General features: G+C 36.2%; 1 pseudogene; it reads right to left on the bottom strand.

Annotated features, from left to right (window-relative positions):
* The window catches only part of LOC101348003 (Wilms tumor protein homolog), a 21,205-nt pseudogene extending 8,193 nt beyond the window's left edge, over positions 1-13,012 (bottom strand).
* Positions 13,013-24,686: the final 11,674 nt, after the last annotated feature.

The raw sequence follows: 24,686 nt of genomic DNA, 5'->3' as shown, positions 1-24,686 counted from the left end.
ACAAATCTACTGCAAAAGATCTCTTTAAAGTTTTGAAAAGCAAAGATGTCGCCTTGAAGACAAGGTACGCCTGACCCAAGCTATGGCATTTTCAATCACATCTTATGCATGTGAAAGCTGGACAATGAATAAGAAAGACTGGAGAAAATTGACACCTTTATACTGTGGTGTTGGCAAAGAATATGGAATATACCATGACTGCCAAAAGAACGAACAAATCTGTCTTGGAAGAAGTACAACCAGAATGCTCCTTTGAAGCAAAGATGGCAAGACTACATCTCACAAACTTTGGACATGTTATCAGGAGGGATCAGTCCCTGGAGAAGGACATCATGTTTGATAAAGTAGAGGGTCAACAGAAATGAAGACCCTCAACGAGATGGACTGACACAGTTGCTGCAATAACGGGCTCAAGCATAACAACAATTACGAGCATGGCGCAGGACAGGGCAGTGTTTCGTTCTGTAGTATACAGGGTTGCTATGAGTCGGAACTGACTCGACGGCACCTAACAACAACAACAACAAACCATTTTATTTAAAATAAAATAAGGAAACTGTCCCAGTATAATTTGTGACCACTTTACATCAAGCATTAACATTTAAAAAAGAAAAACAAAAAACAAACCCAAAGCCACTGTTGTTGAGTCGATTCTGACTCATAGTGACCGTACAGGACAGAGTAGAATTGTCCCATAGGGTTTCCAAAGAGTGGCTGGTGGATTCCAACTGCCAGCCTTTTGGTTAGCAGCTGATCTCTTAACCAGTGGGCCACCAGGGCTCTCAACAAACATTAAATGCTCTTATTTACTCATGTGGAAATTCATTTAAAACATGGAATGTTAAATTTAAGAGAAATGTAAGTTAGCCTTTTAATTATCTTCTCCCCACCCCCTGGCTCAATTTCACCTGTTAACCCTGGTTAAAAAGATGAATCAGAAATGATCATAGTAGAAGATTTGAAAAGAAAAATTCTTTCCCCTCTCCTACCCCCTACACTTATAGAAGTATAAACCAAATTAAAAGAGCATACAACTCAAAGTTGCTTGGTGATATTCCAAAGGATATCTCAAAATCTGAAGATGCAAACTGTAATATGGGAGTCATACATGCTAGTTTTTTAGAGTATCTTCTTAGTTTTGTTCTCAGAATCATACTTAAAAAGTGAGTTGAATTATTAAGGCTCCAGGAGTGTTAAAACTCCTACTTTCCCACCCACACCCCACTAACCTGACAATAATGCATGTAAAGGAATATGCTCAAATAAAAATTCACATTCCATTTTTCCTAGGAGGAAACTTCTAGCATGATTATTATTTAACTCATTTCTCTATGTAAAATATAAATTGAGAATGGTCACTATACCACCTGATATTCCTCCCAAAGGAAAATAAATAAAGCACATAATCCAGGACAAGTAATCCAGGATTCATTTAAGTGTCACTACATATTTCTGAAATGTCCTCCGAACTAAAGGTTTATAATGAGTGAGACAAGAAATTATAATTCACTCTATCAAAAATCTGAAGAGGCAGGGAATATTTTTGCTATGCACAAGCTGAATCAAGTTAATGAGGCATCTAACATTGCAAAAAGAACGTTGTCTATAAATAAATTCAGTCTGATTGGGATGTATTAGTTGTCTGATAATATTCTGTAGCCTACTGATGCTTTGGGTGGAATGAAGATTTCTTAAAAGAGAAAGGCCAATGCAAAACTCCACGTTATTTTCTATAGATGACATTAAAAGTAATTTTCTCTTTAAAATATGGCTCTGCATTCATGATAATATTTCCAAAGTAATTATTTAAGCATAAGACAAAACATGTTCTTCAACTGAAATCCACCTGAACCTTGGAATTTGGGAAAAAATCTTCCCACTCATATTTTTCCATTAAAATCTGTCTTTTAAGATGCAACTCTTGAACTACATACACAAACTTTAGAGACTAAGAAGGGATATAGTTAGACTCTCAGTTATTGTTCAGCCTAGATCTATAACCTTGAACATGTATTTATGATTATTGTTGATAAGAGGGCTGGACTTCTATTAATGAGTACATGCTATTTTTTTAAATTAGGTTCCAGGTGGTTCTATAGAGTGTTATGAATTCAACTGTTCCAATCAAATGAAAAATTCTACTTTCATGGAGCTTGTTTTTCATAGAATTATAGAACGAAAAGCAGAATATATTTTATATTGGCTATCCCTCTGCCTTTCTCTTAGAAAGCACCTTTAATTTGTTCATGTCATCAAATTCACAATAACTCTGAAGATATATGTCTCCTCACAAACCTTTCCCATATATTCAGTCCAGATTTCTACAAAATTTACCTTCTGAAATAAGTTTTAAAAATGTACATGCACACATCTTTACCAAAAAAGCCCAAAGACTAGAGAAAGGAACACAGTGAAAAGCAGAAGTCCCCCTCTTTTGAACACCTATTCTCTACACCCTAAAATTATCCACCATTAGCACTTTATTATGCAATATTCCAGAAATATCTCAAGAATTCTGTGAATTCTTCTTCTTGTTAGGTGCCATCAAGTTGGTTCCGACTGGTAGTGACTCTATGTACAACTGAACGAAACACTGCCTGGTCCTGCGCCGTTCTCACAATCTTTGTTAGGTTTGAGCCCATTGTTGCAGCCACTGTGTCTTTGTCTTTTTTGCTGACCCTCTACTTTACCAAGAGTGATGTCCTTCTCTTGGAACTGGTCCCTCCTAATAACATGTCCAAAGTATGTGAGATGAAGTCTTGCCATCCTTGCTTCAAGGAGCACTCTGGCAGTATTTCTTCCAAGCCAGATTTGTTAGTTCTTCTGGAAGTCCATGGAATAGTCAATATTCTTCTCCGACAGCATAATTCAAAGGCATCACTTCTACTTCAGTCTTCCTTATTTGTTGTTCAACTTTCACATGCATATAAGGCAATTGAAAATACCATGGCCTGGGTCAGGCACACCTTGTCTTCAAGGTGACATCTTTGCTTTTCAAAACTTTAAAGAGATCTTTTGCAGCAGATTTGTCCAATGCAATATGTCCTCTGATTTCCTGACTACTGCTTCCATGGGCGGTGATTGTGGATCCAAGTAAAATGAAATCCTTAACAACTTCAATCTTTTCTCCATTTATCATGATGTTGTTTACTGGTCCGGTTGTGAGGATTTTTGTTTTCTTTTTGTTGAGGTGTAATCCACACTGAAGGCTGTGGTCTTTGATCTTCATCAGTAAGTGCTTTGGGTCTTCATCGCTTTCAGCAAGCAAGGTTGTGTCATCTGCACGTCACAGGTTGTTAATGAGTCTTCCACCAATCCTGATGCCCTGTTCTTCCGTAGTCCAGCTTCTTGGATTATTTGCTCAGCATACAGATTGGTAAAAGGATGGAACCCTGACACCCAACTTGATTTTAAGCCATGCAGTATCCCCTTGCTGTGTTCAAATGACTGCCTCTTGGTCTATGTACAAGTTCCTTATGAGGACACTTAAGTGTTCTGGAATTGCTATTCTTCGAAAAGTTATCAGTAATTTCTTATGGCCCACACAGTCGAATGCCTTTGCATAGTCAATAAAACACAAGTAAGCATCTTTCTGGTATTCTCTGCTTTCAGCCAATATCCATTTGACATCGGCAATGTCAGCTTTCCACATCCTTTTCTGAATCTGGCTTGAATTTCTGGCCTTTCCCTGTGGATGTACTGCTGCTTTTGAATGATCTTCAGTAAAATTTTACCTGCATGTAATATTAATGATATTGTTCGATAATATCACCTTTCTTTGGAATAGGCACAAATATGGATCTCTTCCAGTTGGTTGGCCAAGTAGCTGCCTTCCCAAAGTATTGGCATAGAGGAGTGAGCACCTCCAGTGCTGCATCCCTTTGTTGAAACATCTCAATTGATATTCCATCAATTCCTGGAGCCTTGTTTTTCACTAATACTTTCAGTGCAGCTTAGACTTTGCCTTCAGTCCCATTGGTTCTTGATCATATGCTACCTCCTGATATCATTGAATGTTGACCAGCTCTTTTTGGTTCAGTGACTCGGTGTATTCCTTCCATCGTCTTTTGATGCTTCCTGCATCATTCAGTATTTTATCCATAGAATCCTTCAAAATTGCAACTCGATGCTTGAATTTTTTCTTCAGTTCTTTCAGCTTGATAAATGCCATGCATGTTCTTCCCTTTTGGTTTTCTAACTCCGGGTCTTTGCACATTTCATTATAATATTTTACTTTGTCTTCTTGAGCTGTCCTTGGAAATCTTTTGTTCAGATCTTTTATTTCATTATTTCTTCCATTCACTTTAGCTACTCTGCATTCAAGAGCAAGTGTCAGAGTCTCTTCTGACATCCATTTTGTCTTTTCTTTCTTGTCTTTTTAATGAACTTTTGCTTTCTCCATGTGTAATGTACTTGATGTCTTCCCACAACTTGTCTGGGGTTTGGTCATTAGTGTCCAACGCGTCAGATCTATTCTTGAGATGGTCTCAAAATTCAGGTGGGATATACTCAAGGTTATACTTTGGCTCTCGCGGACTTGTTTTCATTTTCTTCAGCTTCAACTTGAACTTTGAATGAGCGGTTGATGGCCTTATTCTGACTGATGATACTGAGCTTTTCGACTGATTTTTCCCACAGATGTAGTAGATTTGATTCCTGTGTTTTCCATCTGGTGAGGTCCATGTGTATCATCACCGTTTATGTTGTTGAAAAAAAGGTATTTGCAATGAAGAAGTCATTGGTCTTGCAAAATTCTATCCTGTGATCTCTGGCATCATTTCTATCACCAAGGCCATATTTTCCAACTACCGATCCTTCTTCTTTGTTTCCAACTTTCCCATTCCAATTACCAGTAATTATCAATGCATCTTGATTGCATATTTGATCAATTTCAGACTGCAGAAATTGGTAAAATCTTCAATTTCCTTATCTTTGTTATTGGTGGTTGGTGTTTAAATTTGAATAATAGTTGTATTAATTGGTCTTCCTTGTAGGTGTATGGTTGTTATCCTATCACTGGAGCGTTGTACTTCAGGATAGACCTTGAAATGTTCTTTTTGACTGCAAATGCCACACCATTCCTCTGTAATTTATCATTTCTGTCAAAGTAGACCATATATGATTGTCTGATTCAAAATGGCCAATACCAGCCCACGTCAGCTCACCAGTGCCTAGGATATTGATGTTTATGCATTCCATTTCCTTTTTGATGACTTCCCATTTTCCTAGATTCATACTTTGTGCATTCCATGTTCCAATTATTAATGGATGTTTGCAGCTGTTTCTTCTCATTTTGAGTTGTGCCACATCAGCAAATGAAAGTCCTGAAAGCTTGACTCCATCTGCATCATTAAGGTTGACTCTACTTTGAGGAGACAGCTCTTTCCCAGTCTTATTTTGAGGGTTTTCTGACTTGAGGGGCTCACCTTCCGGCACAATATCAGAGAACGTTCTGTTGCTATTCATAAGATTTTCACTGGCCAATTTTTTTCAGAAGTAGACATCCAGGTCCTTCTTCCTAGTCTGTCTTAGTTTGGAAGCTCCGCTGAAATCTGTCCACCATTGGTAACCCTGCTAGTATTTGAAATACCGGTGGCTATGCTTCCAGTATCACAGTAACACACAAGCCACCACAGTACAACAAACTCACAGATGCGTTGTGGTGTGAATTCTTAGGGTGTTTATATTCTCGTGGTCACGTCTTCACATCTTGCTTCCCCAACTTAGTTCACTTGCCTCACTTTCAATGGATTGTTTGTGATGTTGAAAAAATTTTTCTAAGTAAAAGTCTAGATTATGTCTTGAAGTCTACAAGAGATCAGCAGATATATTCTTCGACTCTTGGGATCCTTCTTGAATGTTACAGATAGATTTTACAAGTTCTGACTTGGAATTCTGGGAGTTTTATAGATTCTATTGACGATATAATTTTTTCTAGTTTTAAGTTTTGTTTTGTTTTACATTAATGTAAGAGAGAAGAGTAAAGTAAGAATGTGTTTATTCTAACCTATGTTTTTTCTAAATTTTATTTATTTTGTGTTGTTGAGATCATACACAGCAAAATGTACATCAACCCAACATATTTTTAATAGGAAAAAATTTTAATAGGATGTTTTTAATAGGAAATTTCCTTCGCTTCATGTCATTCTTTTTCATAATTCTCTTTATTCTGCTTTAATTAAAGATTTAAACAATTGGAAGAAGAGTTTTATTGTCTAAAACTTCCCTCTAATCACACCCACTTCTTTATTAAGTTTCCTTCATCCACCTCTTTTCATACAGAACCCCAGAATCTTAGAGTTGAAAGAGACTTTCAAAGTTTGTAATCCAGACAGCAACTAATGAATAAATCCTTCTTGTGATATTATCCATACCATATTTGTTTCTTAATCACTGTTTGACAACATGAATTGCACCCTATTGTTGCTAAACCTATAAAAATAAAAAAACAAACCTGTTGCCTTAGATTTGATTCCGACTCATGGTGACCCTATAGGACAAAGTAGAACTGTCCCCATAGATTTTCCAAGGCTGTAGATCTTTACGGAAGCAGACTGCCACATCTTTCTTCCACAGAGTTTGCAGCCTAGTGCTTAACCATTGTGCCACAAAAGCTTCCTATGAGACCTATAACCAGGGTCAAATCTCAACATTCTGAAGGGTGAGTGTATTAGTTTCCTAGAGATGTCATAAAAAATACCACAAATTGGGTGCCTTACAAAAACAGAAATGTATTTTCTCACAGTTCTAGAAGGCTAGATTCCTTCTGAAGGCTCTGAGAGAGAAACTGTTCCATGCCTCTCCCTTAGTTCCTGAGAGCTCCACTAGGCATCCTTTGGCTTGTAGCTGCAGGTATCACAAGGTATCCTTCCCCTATCTCCCTCTCTCTGTGTATCTTCTCTTCTTTTATAAGGGCACCAGTCATATAGGAATAAGACCCATTCTACTCCATTGTGGCCTCATGTTAACATAACTTATCTTCAGAGACCCTATTACCAAATAGGTTCACACTCACAAGTACAGAGGTTAGGACTTCAGCATATCTTTTTGGGAGATATAATTCCATTCATAACAGTGGGTTTTCTCAATCTCAACAATTTTGACATTTTTGACTGGATAATTCTTTGTGGTGGGGGACTGCCCTGTGCATTGTAATATGTTTAACAGCATTCCTGATTGTTACCCGTTAGATACCAGAAGACTCCCATCTTTCCCTGTTGTACAAGCAAAGATGTCTCAAACAGTTGTCAAATGTCCCTTGGTGGACATGATCACCCCAAGTTGAGAACCACTGCTCCAGGACAGAACTTTACATGCTATAAACCAGGAGAAAATAGCTTATAAATCAAAGAAAATGGAAAGATTTTACTTAGCTAAAACCTGGGTTACTAGTATTGGAATAGATTCTAAGATATTAGACCCAATTGGGGCAAATTTACTGCTATTATTTACAAAAGTTTCAAATTTCGATGTGTTAACTCATGCAATATGAGATGATTTTAAGAGTTTGCTTGGTTGGTTAAATGAAACTTGGACACAATGGTGGCCTACGTATAATGAGGTTAAAATGTCAGAGCTTTCCTGGCATGATTTCAAGGAGGGAATCCAAAGACTTATGGAGACAAGAAGAATTAGACTTGCTTTATCATGTGCAATCTACACTTTCACATCTTAATATGGTCCATGAGAAGTTCCAGAAGGCACTTCCTTTGTTTAAGTATTGCAAAATACCTTAGTGAGGGGAAGCACTTGCATGCTTGAAAAGCTCTGTAGTCAGTCTCCTTTATAGCTCTATAGGTCAGATATGACTGTAGGTGATACCACCATTGAAATAGATTCCCTGGTATCAATGAGGATGATGGAAAGCCAGAATAATAGAGGCCAAGTGGCCACACTTAATTACCAAAGACAACTTGCATGTTAACTTGTAAAGGGCAGCAGGAACTTAGAAGAAATAATTCTTTGGCCCATAGAGCTCTTTGGAAGTGGCTTGCTTAGCACAGTGTCCCTAAGAATGAAATAGGTAGATAGGAAGACTACTAGCCTATCTCCTCATCTACATAATACAATAAACTCTTTAAGTCTATCATCCAAAAACCTAACTTGAGTCACCAGAGTGGAAAATTACACCTGTCATCCAGTTTCAAGACCTAAGTCAGTTCACAGACTTAAGAGTACCTTGATTGAAGGGGAGGCAGGTCTGCGTGAGAAAAGTAACCTGCACCGTTGTTACAAGTGCAAACTGTAAATCTTCCTCCAAAGTGTATCCAAAGGGACCAGCATAAACATTCTTTTAGGAAACTCAAAGACTTATAGGTTTGAATAACCAGAGGACAGAGTTCAAGTAAACCACAGCCACTGGAAAGAAAGGATAGAAAATCCCGGAAAGAGGACAACCAGAGAGGGTACCCCCAAATTTTAGTGTAAAATTTACCTAAATGTTTATCTGATCCATGTACAGGGCAGACTCCAAGAAAAGGCTGGCAAAATTCAAGGAAGAAACAGACAGTTCCATAATCATAGCTAGAGATCCTAACAACTCTCAGAAATTGATAGAACAATTAGAAGAAAAAAAAATTACTAAAGACCTGGAAGAAACGGAACAGCACTATCAACCACCTTGACCTACTTGATTTTTATAGGGAAGTGTATACAACAATGAAGTCCCTGGGTGAGAACTTGGCTGCTAACTGAAAGGTTGGACTGCAAAGTTCTGGATGATTTTAGTATAACATGAAAGCGTATGTATTTTTTGACAATAGAAAAAAAGAAAATGAATTGGAGCCTCCAGGAAACTCCAGGAAAGACAAAAGGCTCTGCAAAAATAATTTTTTAAATATGCAGCAAAACAAAATGTATTATGATTTTGAGTAATTTATGGAAGTGCAGGGAAAAAAAATACTTGACCCTGATGTTTGAAATATTTTACTTTAAGCAATAGAGCTTTAAAGACCTAAATACATTTCCACAGGTATAATCATACTACATGGTCAGCAAATAATGTGTCCTACATATAATAGTATATAATACGATATATATAAAGTTTTGAATTTTTATAATGAATTTGAATATCTATCATAAGACTATACACATGTATGGGCAATAAGATTTTAAAACTTTTTAAATAAAAATTAAATATGTTATTGTTTGTTAAGTATCTCCACTGGAAGATTGTGAGAATTTGAACAGGATACAGACACTAATAAACTTTAATAAAATTAACAAAATGAAAATGAATTAGACCATTTTTAGTGTCAGGAGCTGGAATACAGAGGAAGAAGACATATGGGCGTCAGTTACAGAATTTGCTTGATAGTAATTTTTGTATGGGCTGTTGCTTTGAAAGCTTCAGATTTCTAGTTTGAAACTTCAATTAGGGGAAAGAAAGTTTTTTGGTTAATCTTTGAAAGTGTTGATAAAATTAAAATAACATTACTGCATTAGCAGTATCAGATTCAGGTTTAAGAGGAAATTGTGTGTGCATGAACTCTCTCTAGGTGATAATATGAACCACTTGGAATATGGAATATGAGGAACCACTTGGGATGAGGAAGGTCATGAAAAGTGCAATCTCATTCACTTCAGCTCAAGTTGAAGCTTGGAGACTAATCATGTTGGTGAGATAAAAATTAACATCTGAAAGAAAAAGAAATTTAATTCACTGAAGCAAGTGCCCACCTAAAATGTATTTAAAATTAGACCATTTGTTTAATTATTTTGTAAGTATTTATAGGAGTCCCTGGGTGGTGCAAACAGTTAATATGCTTGGCTGTTAACTGAAAGGTTGGAAGTTCAAGTCCACCCAGAGGTGCCTCAAAGAAAGGCCTGGTGATCTACTTCTGAAAAATCAGCCATTGAAAACCCTATGAAGCATAGTTCTGCTGTGACACACATGGGGCCACCATGAGTTGAAGTTGACTAGATGGCCTACTCAGTCAATTAATCAAGTATTGACAACATTAATCCCTTTGTCTTCTTTTGTTCATAACTTCTTTAAAACAAGAAGGAAAGATTTCAAATCACAGTGTTTTTGTTTTCAGTGGAGGAAACTGATACTGCAGTTTGTTGATGCAATGACACGTTCACATAAACGAGTGAAAGTTCATTTGTTACCACAAAAAGCCATGGTGGTACATATGCTGTGAAGTTCTGACATCTCAATATTTCCCTCTTTGCTTTTCATTTGTCTTTTTAAAATAATAAACATTTTCAAGATATTTTCAGAAGAACGACATATAGTTTATTGGCTAGTTGAAGACAATTCAGAATCATTGTTGTCCACTTGGATCATCACCTTCTTTAGGTTGGCAACTGATGTCATAATTTTCTAACTCATTTTTGTTTAAAAATGCATCAGCCACCAGCTATCCAAAATCTCTATGAAAAACAGAAAAGCAAGGTGCTGCAATGAAAACAAAACAAACAGCAAAACAAAACAAAATAACCGAATTAGGTTTTTAATTTTTATTTTGATGTGTTTTTATTGAGAACTCTGGGTAACAATGTCTTATAATCTTATATCCCTCCAAAATTTTTTTCAAAAAAATTCATTTTAGTGGATATTGATAGCTGATATAAAAATGTATATAGACAAAATATATTCTCCAGTTTTTAATTGGTTTGAATTCTTTGTTTACTGCTTCTGAAATTCTAGGACAAATATCATTGTCTCTTTTGTTCTTTTCATGAACCAAGTTTCAACTGAAGCCAAGTTGTATACCTACTTTTTTTATGAGATACTTTTCTGCCTGAAGTGTATGTAGACAGATGGATGAGGAAATACAAAGAATAGGGGTGGAGAAAAGAGGGCGAGAGAAGAGATAAAGGAGAGGTGGAGAAGCAGATAGTTGTGTGCAGCATGCTAGTTTAAAACCTGTGAAGCAAAGAGTAATGGGTATGTGAGCTACAGATGAAGAGACAGTGGATAGTTTTTCTTTTAAATGATAGTATCCTTTCTGTTGACATGCACAGATTATCCAGAACTGCTGTGGGTATCCACTTGTATAAAGCCCTATTCCGATTTCCCGTTCCCTCCCCCTACCATAGATTTTTTTTTGTGGGTACCTTTCAAGCTTCATTCTGTACCATTTGACTCCCCCAGAATGACTTTATCCATTTAACTGTTTATCCTTTAAAGTGTTAAAAAATTAACAATTTAGTCAATTTATATGATATGTATTTTCTTTCTACATAGAATGCCAAAAAAAACTTGATCCTTTAAGGTGTTAAAAGAAAAAAATAGTAAAAACAATTAAAAATTGAAGTTTCTCAAATTATAGAATACATTATTTCTAAAACATATTAGCACTGTAAGTACCCTACGCATTCTTTAGGCCATACATCTAAACACATTTCTCCTTTTTATGAATACACACGTGACCAGAAACTTTTTTCCACACAAACAGAAATGAGTGGGAATTTTGCTTTGCTTTGAAAAGAGCCACCATGTTAGTTCAACTAAAAAGGATGGTGTCATGAGAATTATATAGCATACCATGTAGGTGGTAGTGCATATGGCTGGAAGCCTACAGAGTCTCTGGTGGGAGGCATGTGGCTGGGCAGAACTCTGCCTTGTGTTGCTTGCATTGGTCTGGTGAATCTTGTCTGACTCCTCTCCCTCCATTCTCAACCTCTAGTATTTTCAGGGCCTCTTTAAAATTCTTGCATGCCTCTAGTAGACTTCTTATAGCTCACAAGCCATGTTGGTTTGTTCCCTGTTCTAGCTGGCTTGTTTGATCTTATTCTATCGGTGTTAGAAGACTACATTCATCTTTTGTTTTGCTGGTGCTTCTGGGAGTCTCATTTATTGTGACATAAGGTGACTCCCTGAGACTATTTCTACTGCTTTGCTTTGGCAGAGATATAATTTTCCTGATCTGCTGTACAGTTTGGCTGGTGAAGAAGTGCTTGAAAATTCTGATCACCATTTCCTCCTCCTCATCTGGGATTTGGTCCCAGGTCATGATAACTTCTGCAATGTTTAAACTTTGCTGATTTGTTGGTGTTTTGTTGCCATTGCTGATCACAGGGCCAGCTAGGAAAAGGTCACTCTGATATGGACTTGCAGGTTCAACTTTTTTTTGGAGGGGAGTGGTTAAAAACTTTCTCTTCTTTCATTTTTTCAAAAAATCTGCCCCTGGGTTCTGAACAGGTGGACCGGTAATGATGATCATCTTCTCGCTGACACTCAGACCCATTTTCCCCCTGATGACGCTTTCAGTCCAGGTGTGATGCAATTTTAAAACTATTCTTATTTAGATAAAGTAAACAGAAGAAGCAATTGATCTAAATACATTTTTATTGTAATAACAAAACCCACAAAATTTTACCCTTTGCATGCATATGTGTGTGTGTATATACATGTATGTAAGCATATGTAAAATAACAACAGCTTCTATTTTTTAAAAACCTAATAGGTCTTTTCTATTGGATTAAAGCTTATGTAAAAGAAGAAAATAGCTTTTAGGACACTAGCATCTAATAAGATTGAAGTAATTACTGTGAGAAGTGTATTAAAATGTCCAACTGTGATTATTGCTTTGCCTATTTTTGTCTTCATTCCTGTCAGATTTTTTCAGGTAGTGTGAAGTTCTGTTATTAGATGTGTACTATTTATGATTGTTATGTCTTTCTGACAAATTTAGCCCTTTCTCATGCAGCAATATTTCTTTTTTCCTAGTATTTCTTCTCATTTTGTTGGTCAATTTGTCTGATATTAATGTAGTCACATAAGTTTTCTTAAACTTACTATTAACATTTTTGGTCTTTCCTATCCTTTTATTTTTAAGCTTTCTGTGATATTAAATGGCACCACTTATAGATAGCATATCACTGGGTCTTCTAGTCTAGCCATCTCTGATGTTTAATTAGAGTATTTATTCCATTTACATTTAATGTTATTATTGATATAGTTGGACTTGATTATACCATTTTTAAAAACAGTGTCTTTAAAAGAAGTTAAGAGAAGGAAAATACAGCTACTCCTCACATCAACTGTCTCGTTATCCGACATTTCGAATTTACAACAATAGTAGAAAATCTACTATCCAGCTATTTTGTGTATTAACCAGGTGGCAGGCATGGCGTCAATGGCTGTAGAGAGTTCCTTGCTCCAGGAAAGTCTCCAGGCAGCCTCTGGGAAGCTGAGCCATGCAGCCCCAATCCCTCGTCTCCCTTCTGCCAGTTGGGATGCCACATCCAGCTGCCGCTTGGGGCTGGCCTCCTCCATGACCACAGCCTCTGGGTGGACGCGTAGGCAGCGCCAAGCCAGCGGGTGCCTGTTCCTGGTTTCCAGCTCCTATGTGGCCTGAGGCCCTGCAGTTCAAAATTGCCATGGGGTGAGAAGGGAAGAAAGAAAGAAGCATTGGAAGGGGCGTATGGAAGAAATGCTTGCGAGTTTAATGACACTCCAAAGTGAGCCAAGCTGGGCCTGAAGCTTCCGCCTCAGTGGGGCTGGATGCGAGGGCAGGCTCCCAGTGCTCTCGCAGGAAGCCCTGAGCCTCAGTGACTGCCAGGCTCCAAGATTATGGCAGAAGGGCTTGCAGGAGTGGGAGTAGAGCCCTAGAGGTGGCTCTGAGAAGGATGCTCTGACCAAGTACAGGAGGAATGTGAAGTGGTTAAGCCGTGGACCCTCCAGCCACACAGCCTGGCTTTATCCAGCTTTGTCTCCTGAAAGCCTGCATCTCTGCAGAGGAATAATTCATAACTGGACTCTTTGCAATGCTGAGCACATCAGTAAATCTTAGCTGTTATTATTTCTACGATCATACTTTTAAATAAAAAAATTTAGATAAATGATTGGTCTGAAAACAGGAAAAAAAATTCTCCATTTTTGCATAATGCCAATTTTCACATAAAGACCTGGTCTTTGGAACCTAACCATGTCTATTTAGTGAGGAGTGGGTGTAGTCTGGTATAAATATATAAAATAATATTATATATTTAACCCACATTTCTATCATTTCAAATGTTATTCACTACTTCTTGTTAGATCTGAGTTTCCATCTAATGTCATTCTTCTTGAACCTGATGAATATTCTTTAGCAGTTCTTGTGGTTCAGGTATAATGGTGATGAATTTCCTTTGTTCACTTGGATTTTTTTTTTTTAATTTCACCTTAATTTTTGATATGTATTTTCTCTGGATATACAATTTTTGCTTGGTAGGGTTTTGATTTTACCACTTTAAAGATGTTAATTGATTGTCTACTGGTCTCCATTGTTTCTGAGGAGAAGTCAGCCTTCATTCACATCATTTCTTAGTTTTCAGTCTTTTTTCTCTGACTACTCTCAAAGTTTTCTCTTTATCTTATGTTTTCAACAGTCTGACAATGATGTGCTTAGCTTTCAGGATCTGTAAGTTCATTCTTTTCTTTACTTTTTATCTTTCATCACCTCTTCATCTTTTGTTTTCAGAAATGTGACTGTGATATGCCTAGTTTTTTGGATATGTAGATTAATATTTTTCTTCAAATTTGAAAAACTTTGAACTTTAATTTTTAACTTTTTTTTCTGCCTCATTCTCTTTTCTCTCATCTCCTCCTTTCCTAAATGTGAACTAATTACACATAAGTTAGAAGGGCTAATATTGTTCTACAGGCCATCAGAGGTGAAGCTCCTTTTAAAACAATTTTTTTTTCTATATGTTCTTCAGATTGGATATTTTCTATTGAACTGTCTTCAAGTTCAAGGAACCTCTTTCCTCCTATCTACCATCTTCCTCATCCAGATATTTTTTATTTCAGATATTGTACTGTTAAGTTCAATAAAATGAGATTCTGTTAGCTAATTTTATGAGCTCCTTTACTGTATAATCTTTTTTTTTTCCCTTCTCAGGCTCAGAATATAACTATCCAGGTTATGTGGAAAATAAAGCCTATTTGTTGGCCTGGCAGCTAGAAGAGTAAGTAGGATAGCTTCTGAATGGCACACCTTGCCAATGATAGGCCTTTGCATGTACCTCTGAAAGTTCAGGGGGATCTGCAGAGCCACCATTCCATTTTAGGATCTCATCACATTGTACTTAACAGTACAATATCTGAAATTAAAAAATATCTAGATGGGGAAGAAGATCATAGATGGGAGGAAGTAGGTTCATTGAACTTGAAGACAGGTCAATAGAAAGTATCCAATCTGAAGAACACAGAAAAAAGTATCTCTGTGTATGTATATCTTCTTTTGCTACTTATATTTTGATTCAGCATTATGTTATTGAGAATCATTTTTGCTGATTTGTGTAGTTATTGTTGATTCAATTTTACTGCTGTGTAATATTTCATTATGTGAACTTAACACTATTTATCCATTCTCCCATTGATGAACATCTGGTGGATTCATCATTTCTTGGAGAAGTCTTAGTTATTATCTTTAAAAAATTGCCTCTCATGCATTCTCTCTCTCTACAATTTCAATTTTACACACACACACACACACACACACACACACACACGTGTATAAAATAGTCTCATTCTGTCCTCTGTATTTTTACTCTTTCATTCATATGTTTCTTCTCCGTGTTCTCTGTACTGCATTCTGGATAATTTCTTCAAGTCTATCTTCCCACTCACTAATTCTCACTTCAGCTCTATCTAATTTGCTATTTAACATGCTCTTGAGTTTTTAACTTCAAAATAATATTTTCTGTTTATAATAGTTTAATTTGACTTTTAAAAGTCTCTTCTCATGTTTTTATATCCCTTCTGCATTTTTTTGTGATAGCAGCATCTATTTCTTAAATAATTCACTTGTAGAAATTTTATATTTTGATTCTCATGATGTCAATATCTGAAGTCCTTGTGACTCTAAATCTGTTGTTTGTTGTTTCTACTGATTCTCACTCATGGTGGCTTGTTTTCTTGCATGTTTGGAGATCTTTATGAGCTCATGTTTGTTTAATCTTAATTTGTAAGAATCTTGGATACTTCTATGCAACCATAACATGTTGTGAATATTCATCGTATCGTATTAGAGCAGATTGTATTTATTTGTCTCCACTGTTGGAGCCTAAGCTTCTTCGCAATACCAACCCTGCCTTCTTTTCTTCATTTAATAAGTATTTAATTATTTAGCTTTTTTACCCCCTAGAGTCCCTGCCTAATGCAAATATCTCAGGTTCTGTTCCCCTTCCTTTATGTTAGCTCAAGACTGTTTCCTGATGACAAGGAGAGTATCAACTTAAAACTACCAAACTTCTTCCTAGAGCCCCTGTCAAATGCAAGATCTCCTTCCTTGAGGCTTGCTCAAGACTGCTTCTTGATGGCAGGGCTAATATTGATATTTACCTTCAGGGAAGCTCTATCATTCTCATTTGCTTGCTGCTTGCTGACCCCACTCCAGGTTCACCCAGCAGGCATTTTTCCACTGTGAGGGGTGCCCTTGGTAATTTCCCTTATTTCCTGTGATCTAGCAGTTGCATAGAAAACTAGGTTTTATCCAGTATCTGGTTGTTTTATAGCAGGAGGGCCCTTGGGACTATTTTGTGCAACCATGCAGGTGAACTTGGAATGTGTAGTTTTAACCAGCTCTTTTGCATACTTTGCTTATGCACACCAAAGTAGGAGAATCAGTGGTATAGACTAGGCATGAAAATGAATGGCATGTTCCCAGGAATGTTGAGTGGTTCAGTGTGATTGAGCCCTAGCCTGTGAAAGAAATCATGTTAAACTGAAAATGTTGATTAGATTCAGAGTATGGAAACCTTTGAATATCATCGCAAATAAAGAATTTGAACTTTTTCTGGCTATGGAAAGTAATGGAAGGGTTTTAAACAGAATAATTATATTTATAAATCTGCATTTTAGAAAGAAAAGTCAGTATTGTGAAAGATGACTTAAAGAAGATAGAGACCAGAGACAGAGCGGTCAATTTGGCAGTGTTTCTCAACTTTGGGACTTGGGAACTTTTGAAAATGCCAATGTCTGGCCACACCACTTATCAAACGATCTTACTGTGCCACTAAGGTTGTAAACCACTGAGTTAGAAGGCTGCAGTCTACATGAGATTTGATGAGAAAAGTTGAGGGTGATGAAAGTGTCTCAGAGATGAGACAAACTGAGGGAGCATTGACAAGACTTGGTGACTGATTAGTTATGAGAGGTGCAGGAGAAATCAAAGATGATTCCAAGGTCATACACAAAAGCTATTATCAAGGTCCTTCCATGCTTGGTCTTTGTTTTAACACTGCATTTTCTATGAGTTGATTATCTTGTAAGGACCTTTGGAGTTGTCTCTTGGTGTATAGATATATGTGTGTATATATATATTATATATGTGTATATATATTTCTAAAGAGAAAATTCAAGGAACATGAGCTCTTCCTAAAAATTTATGGATTAAGATTACTTTTACATTCACTATCTCAGCCACCATGAAATTCTTATAAACATGTATATTTCAGTACAGATTTACTTTTACTATACTCATATATGCTTAGAAAGTGTAGTTTCTTGTTTTTATTTTCTTTTTCTAGAGCTGATTGGATATTTGTATGAGGTCTCTACCTTACTAGGTAGTGATTACAAATAAACCAAAAATCTTATATTTTAGTACAAATCTTTAATCTTAATCCACTCCAATAATTTAGTTTCTTTAGATGTGTGCTTAGTTTGTGATTAGTTGACTCAGGTAAATGCTCATTTTTTAATATTTTTTTCTGAGATCTTCAGGACAAACTTTCCTCACCAAATGGAGTCTAGGAACATTAGGAGGGTGTGGAAGCTCTTTTGACTTGGAATCCTCTGGATCTTCTCTGGACTCTTCTTGCAATGGCTGGACTGAGGCCTCCTGAGGTACAGTTGGTGATATTTCTGGGCATTCTTTCAGCATCATTTACTGAATCCTGCCACTCGTATAATTCATGATTTGGTCTCTTGGCTTGATCAGGACCTAGTAATTCTCCCCAACGAAATTAGTTATATTATCAGATTTTGTGAGTGCTATAGACCTCTAATTCTATGTCACATCCTCCATTTAAACCACGGCCTATGATGTCCACACCACAGCCTATATCCACACCATAGACTATGTCTTATGACATAGGCCTATGTGTAGGTGTCTGAATATCAATTCAGCTATTTTCTTTGCTCATATCTAACACTTATGGGAAATTCTGAATACTTTCCATCCCTTGCAGCTACTGAGAATGATTATGAGGGGCTAGCGTAGGCCTTCTCAGTTCATCCAATAAATTGTGAAAATATTCTAAAATAAGCTAAAGAAATCTTAAAAGGTGATAACTATTAAAGATTATATGACACATCTACAATCTTTTGTAGATAAGTTTGATTTATTCTAACCAGTAGGAAAAAATTTAGATTACAAGCCCTTTAGGGATAGGGCTTGTATTTTCTTTGTTTCAATTACTGTTAAGCATCCTGTTCAATCAATGCAATGTGTCCCAAATAATAGCACAACTTAGAAAGTAGAGCACAATGATTGAGTACAGGTTCTGTAGTATGCAAGCCTAGCTTTCAATTCTACTTCAACTTTATTACTTAGGAGGTTTTGGGCAAGTTGCTTAAACTCAAGTAGTCCAAGATTTCTCATCTATAAAACAGGAATAGTAATAGAACTACTTCCTAGGGTACTTGTAAGATTAATTGATATAACATACATAAACCTCCAAGCACGTGCCTGTGCATGTTAACTAACACTAATTCTGCTAATGACAAAAATTGTAATAGAGTTTATCAGAGAAAACCAGTAAAATGTTGTTTTAAAAAATTTCTTTCCAAACTCAGCACTGTTGGAAATCTACAGAAAATTGACAGAGAAATCACTGGACCCACGTCTACAAACCCAGTAGAAGAGCTGGCATACAGTTTACGCGTGTAATGCCATCTTCTTATGACTCATTTTACCTGCAAGTTAAGGAAATGCCCTTAGGGACCAGATCAAGTTTTTTTTTTTTTTTAATTTAGCTTCCTAAAGCAGGAGCCTAGCCCATCTGGCATTCTGGGACTCCTTCCATCTTTGATTTGACTTGAGGATTCAGTGAAGTACATGCTGTTCTTGTATCAGAAGTAGCAGTGTTAATTTCTTTATGCCAAATACTTTTGCAGAAGCTCAGGCTGAGTTCCCTGGATGATTGCTTATTGCAAAGTCACTGAAGCAGCTGGCAGAAAAGTCTACATTGGTCGCTTTGAGACTTGTGCCTTTGGAAAACACTATGAGTTGTTCTGCATTTCAGAGGTGTACGTAGTGTTGTACAAAACTTCCATGGAATCTCCATTCATACTTCACTGGGTTGTAGAAACTCCATGGGGTATCTCTATAGCATCCTAGACTTAGGTCAACCATATACTTTTTCATCTGAAGAATACTCTTTAGAGTGAAAGGAGCCATGGTTAGTGATTAAGTTGAGAAAAAAGTTGTAAAGTAGTACTGTTCTGAGTAAATTGGGTTGTATAGTCATTATATTAGACTCTACAGTTGCTGATCCTGATATTCCTTTTTAGTTTGATTCTAAACCTGAATGGCCCTGTTCTTCTGTCTGTTTTGTACTGTGGAAGAATGTCCCAGAAAAACTTATAACAAGTTATTGCTTTCGTACTACAGCATCACCTTTGCCAGAGAGTATTTATAATTCTTCTTAGTTCTTATCAGCTAGTCCAAAGTTTTGAATCATTTCAAAGACAAGCCTGTGGACATCTTCCAGTGTCCATTTTATTATTTATTCATTCTATAAGTATTTATTGAACACTTATTGTGAGGCAGGAGCTGTTCTAAATGCAGCGAAAAATAATACACATGACTAATAATGTACCTGTGTTATGGAGCTTACATTCTAGTGTACAAACATAAGACACACAATAAATAATAAGTCACACGTTTTAGATACTGAGTTACGATGAAGAACATAAGTCTTTGAGACTGAGAGATAAGGAGCCAGTTAAATGGATGTAATTATCTGGGTTTTCAGATGATGTCATTTTGATGACTTAGGTACTCCTGACTCAAGCCATGGTCTTTTCAGTCACCTCATGTGCACACAAAAGCTGGACAATGAGAAAGGAAGACAGAAGAAGAATTGATGTGTGCGAAGAATTTTGAATATACTGTGGACTGCCGAGAGAAGAAACAAATCAGTCTTAGAAGAAATACAATCAGAATGTTCCTTAGAAGCCAGGGTAGCGAGACTTCAGTTCACTTACTTTGGACATGTCATCAGGAAGGACCAACTGGTAGAAAGGAACATCATATTTGGTAAAGCAGAGGGCCAACAAAAACGAGGAAAACCCTCAGTGAGATGGATTGACATAATTAGTCACAACAATGGACTCAAACACATCAATGATCATGAAGATAGCCCAGTACCCGGCATTTTGTTTTGTTACACATAAGGTCGCCATGAGTTGGAGCTGACTTTATGGCAACTAACAACAACAACAATCATCTGTCGGGAGGGGAGAGTAAACGTTGAATGCAAACACACTTGCGGGAACGATCTCTGCACATAGGACAAATAGGAGGTGTACCAGTGTGGAGAGGATAAGTGGAAGTGTGCTGAGGGATCAAATCATGTACAGCTATGTAGGCCATGATGAGGAATCTGAGGATTTTTATTCTAATTACAGTAGAAAGCTATTAGATGGTTTTATGCATGCAATTGGCATAATCTGATCTATATTTTTAAAAAGATCACTCAGGTTGTCAGGGGGAAACTACACTGTGAGGAATACAGTGCAGGAAGCTCAGGTAAAATCATACTGTAATAACCCAGGCAAGGATGTTGGAAGCTTGAGAACTAAGGTGGCAACAGTGAAGATGGCAAGAAATGGTCTAATTAAAAAAATATTTTGGAAGTAATGCTTGTAGGAATTGCTGCTGATTAATCTGAGTGGTGAGGACAGGAAGAAAGGACAACTCCTACATTTTTAGTTTAGGTGAATGAGGTACCAGTTAACTACGTTGGGGAAAGCCGGAAGGAATAGGGTGTGTGTGTGTGTGTGTGTGCATGCTAGGGAGATCCAGTTTCATTACAATACGTTTCCACTTCTTCATCCATCTGTAGTCTTACAAGAGATGTACCCATCCTAGTATCTATTACAAAAATTACTACGTACGTTAAAAAACGAAACTACTATCCATGTGTTTTTTCCTTCTGAAGCATTTTTGCCTTCCATCTTCCTGACTACTACAAAAATTTCTGATTTCTCCATTTCTAGACCTGTACTACAGTCTTTGTGATTCGAACAACTTGCTGGTTGTTAACTAAATGGAAATCTAGAGTCTCTCTCTCACACAAACACACACACACACACATGAACACACACACAAACACACAGAATGCTTTGACTCTTCTGCATTTTTCATTAACAAACATTGATGATTATTTCTTCAGGTCATCTCTCAGATTAGTTTCCAGAGTTTATCCACAACAATTTGAATTGAAGATAGCTCTTTAATTCAAAAGTCTAAAAACAATCTTGTTTCCAATCATTTTTTTTAGCCTATCTTACATACAGTTGTTAACATAATTTCTGTCAATTACTGTTTTCGTAATGCTTCTTCGACACTTTCTTGCTCACTTTCAGTGCTTTCTAAATAAGAATTTCTTAACCCTAATCTAGGAAATAATACTGGATTCCTATTCCATATATATTCTCACTTTCCTTACTACATAAGTCTGATTTGTTGGGGGTGGCAATGTGACCAGAGAAAAACTACAAGAGCATCCTCCCTTGTAGTTAGTGGCATAATGTAATCCAATGAGATGTAACTGAAGTAGTAGGATGAGTCTTTCATGAAAGCTCCTCAGAAGGCAGAGACAGTAGATGGCATAATCAATTGGTGTGTGTCTTTTAAGTCTTGCTCTTTTTTTATGTCTGGAATACAGTCCCAATGCCTGTGAGCTGAAGACATATTGTGGTTATGAGTTCTAGAGCTTCACACTATGGATTATGGAGTGGAATGAAAGAAAGAACCTGGGTCATTGATGACACTTTCGAGTTCCTGGTTCACAGCTCTCAGGGCTGAAGCTATTTCTAGCTGATACATCTGCTTTCAAGATAATTTGCCAGCTGATGACCCACTGCTGCTCTTCTCATAAACGAATTAACTTTTATGCTTTTTACGGAACCTTAAGGGAAGGTAAATAGCAGTCTTCCCATTCTCTGAAAATTTCATGTGTGCTCTTCCTTGTGAGACTTGGCACATGCTTTTCGTGTTTACTCATTTGTCTCCATCACTAGATGGAGAAGTCATGAGGGCATATCAACCAAGCTCTGAGCCTAGTGTCTTGCACATAGAAGAAATTCAATATGTATTTGTTGAATGACATTTAATTCCCTTCTGGTGTGCTTATTTAGTTCCTCTACTTTCCATTAAATAGTCCTTATTTATTATTTTAAAACCTGGCTGAAAACTGATTTTCTCTGGAAAGTTTTCCTTGATTAATCCCACCTCATTGTGATTATGCTTCCACTTGGCATTTTCTTGGTAGTTCTGTAACTCTCTTTAGTAAAAGTGTTTGTCTAAGTCTTCTTGATATATGTCATAGATCCCTAATATATGATATAAATGCTTTATGGGCAGGATTTCTACGCCCCCTTTTAACTATTCCCATAGAACACCCGATATAGAGTTCTATGTAAAGTAGAAGTCTAACAAATATTGTTAACTAAATAAAACTTGGAAATTCACTTGGGCTAATCTCCTCCCTGATGTTATGATTATTCTCCCAAAGGAATATGCCTTCTGTGAGAAGTATCAATTAGTTAGATAACTATATTTTTAATTTCCAAAAAGTTTAACAAAAATGGCAATCTATGATTTGAGAATAAATTAATATTTTCATCCTACCATATTTATTGTATTATTATTGGTTATAATGAAATAAATGCATATGTATACCCTATGCAAGTAGTTATTATTATCTTGTTATTTTAGTTATAACATTCCTCAGGATGCATCATCTATATTCGTAACGGCTATGTTAGTTGGAACATATATTCTTTGTTTGAAGACTGAAAGAATAGAGTCATGTATTTGATATTCAGGAATAAAAAGACTTCAAAACACATCGTGGATGAATGAGAACAAACTGAAAAAGCACAAATCATTCATTTTGTTCACTGTGTGCACAAATACACTATGATCTGCAATCCTATTTATTCACAGACAATTGATCATTAACTTCTTTTAACTTTCTAAAGTTACTGGAACTAAGGGCAGCTACTGCTTTCAGTACATTACAGTATGTATTTAATTCACTAGTTTGAACATTTTTGAGTGAAAAGGTGTAGTATAATGTAGAATAAAGGAAATTGAGGGAACAAAGCATCATTTCCACTCAACAAAAATCTAAAGGTTAAATAGATGAGAACTAAAGACTTGAATTCATTTCCCAGAACAGTGCTTTATTACCAAAATAAACTTGAGACCACCACTTAACTGCAAAGAGAAATCAACAAAGACTTCAGATACCCATTAATCATCTTAAATAAACAGCACTTTGTAAGTGTTGGATTGACACTGTTGGCATAGATTGTGTCTTCCCTTTAGAAATATGCCTCAGATTTCTATCACACACCTACGTAATTTAATTCAATGCCTACCACTCTGGGATTCTACCACTCTTCTGAGAGAAGAGATTGGTAGGAAAAAAAGCTCTAAACCTAAAAGAGCCCAACGTAGCCATGGGAAATGTTTCTTGGACATTTCTCTTGTTTGAGTGTGAAAATTTTTGTTATTTTGTCCATCAAGAGGTTCTTAGCAATTTGAAACATTTAGCTATTTTCAGCTGACTAAAGCCACATGTAGATAATTTCAACTCTGATTTAACAAATTACATCTGTCTTGTTTCTTGGTGTGAATTTCTATGGTAAATATAGGGCCATGATGTTTACTCACACAAATCAAACGGCCCCAAAATTTAAACTATATCTTACTTGTAATATCTAATGAATGATATAGGTTGATTTATACTCTCTCATAAATCAATAGCTATCATGCTTTTATAGCATTCTTCTTATATTTATTTTCATATTTATTAAGGCTTTATAGGATTCTACACCGGACAGGTTTACAAAACAAAAACAAAAAGGCAATGTTTGAAATTTTACCTGTTTTGTCGTCTGAAGTATCTAACCTACTTTAATTTATAGGAGTAATACAAGAGTAATGCAAATATAGCATTCCAACCATAATTTACTGCTTTTTTAAAATTTGTATTCATCTTATTTTCCATTAGAGGACAGAATAAATGTAGTCTATGAAATAACTTGCCTTTGCAATATGATATTGACCTGAAAAACTGATCAACATCATTGCCATATATGATAAAAATTGTTATGATCCGTTATGATATTGTATATTGGCCATTTATGTCTTGAAAACTTCAGTTACTTGAATTTAATGAATACACAATATGAGTTTAGTTTTGGTTAAAAAGTTAAATAAGACACTTACCCTTTCCTCTGGATCCTACTATCTAGGCAATAAAAGATAGATCTCCAGATATATGTTTACCAGTTTTTCTAACCATAAGCCTTTACAATGAAATATTAAGATGTGATATAAAGCCTAAAGTATTGAATTCTAATTTTAGCTTTGTCAAAATTATCTGTCCAAGGAGTAATCCTCATTTTTTTTTCTATGTGATAAAAGTAATACTTGCTCTCAATAACCTTAAGAAGTTGTTCAAAGTGTATGAGTTCTTTTGATACTCAATACATTGAATGTTCAAGG

The sequence above is a fragment of the Trichechus manatus genome, unplaced genomic scaffold, assembly GCF_000243295.1.
Source record: "Trichechus manatus latirostris isolate Lorelei unplaced genomic scaffold, TriManLat1.0 scaffold00043, whole genome shotgun sequence".
In the NCBI taxonomy this organism is placed as follows: Eukaryota; Metazoa; Chordata; class Mammalia; order Sirenia; family Trichechidae; genus Trichechus; species Trichechus manatus.
The sequence above is the reverse complement of the archived record's forward strand: the minus strand, read 5'-3'. Positions and strand labels throughout refer to the sequence as shown.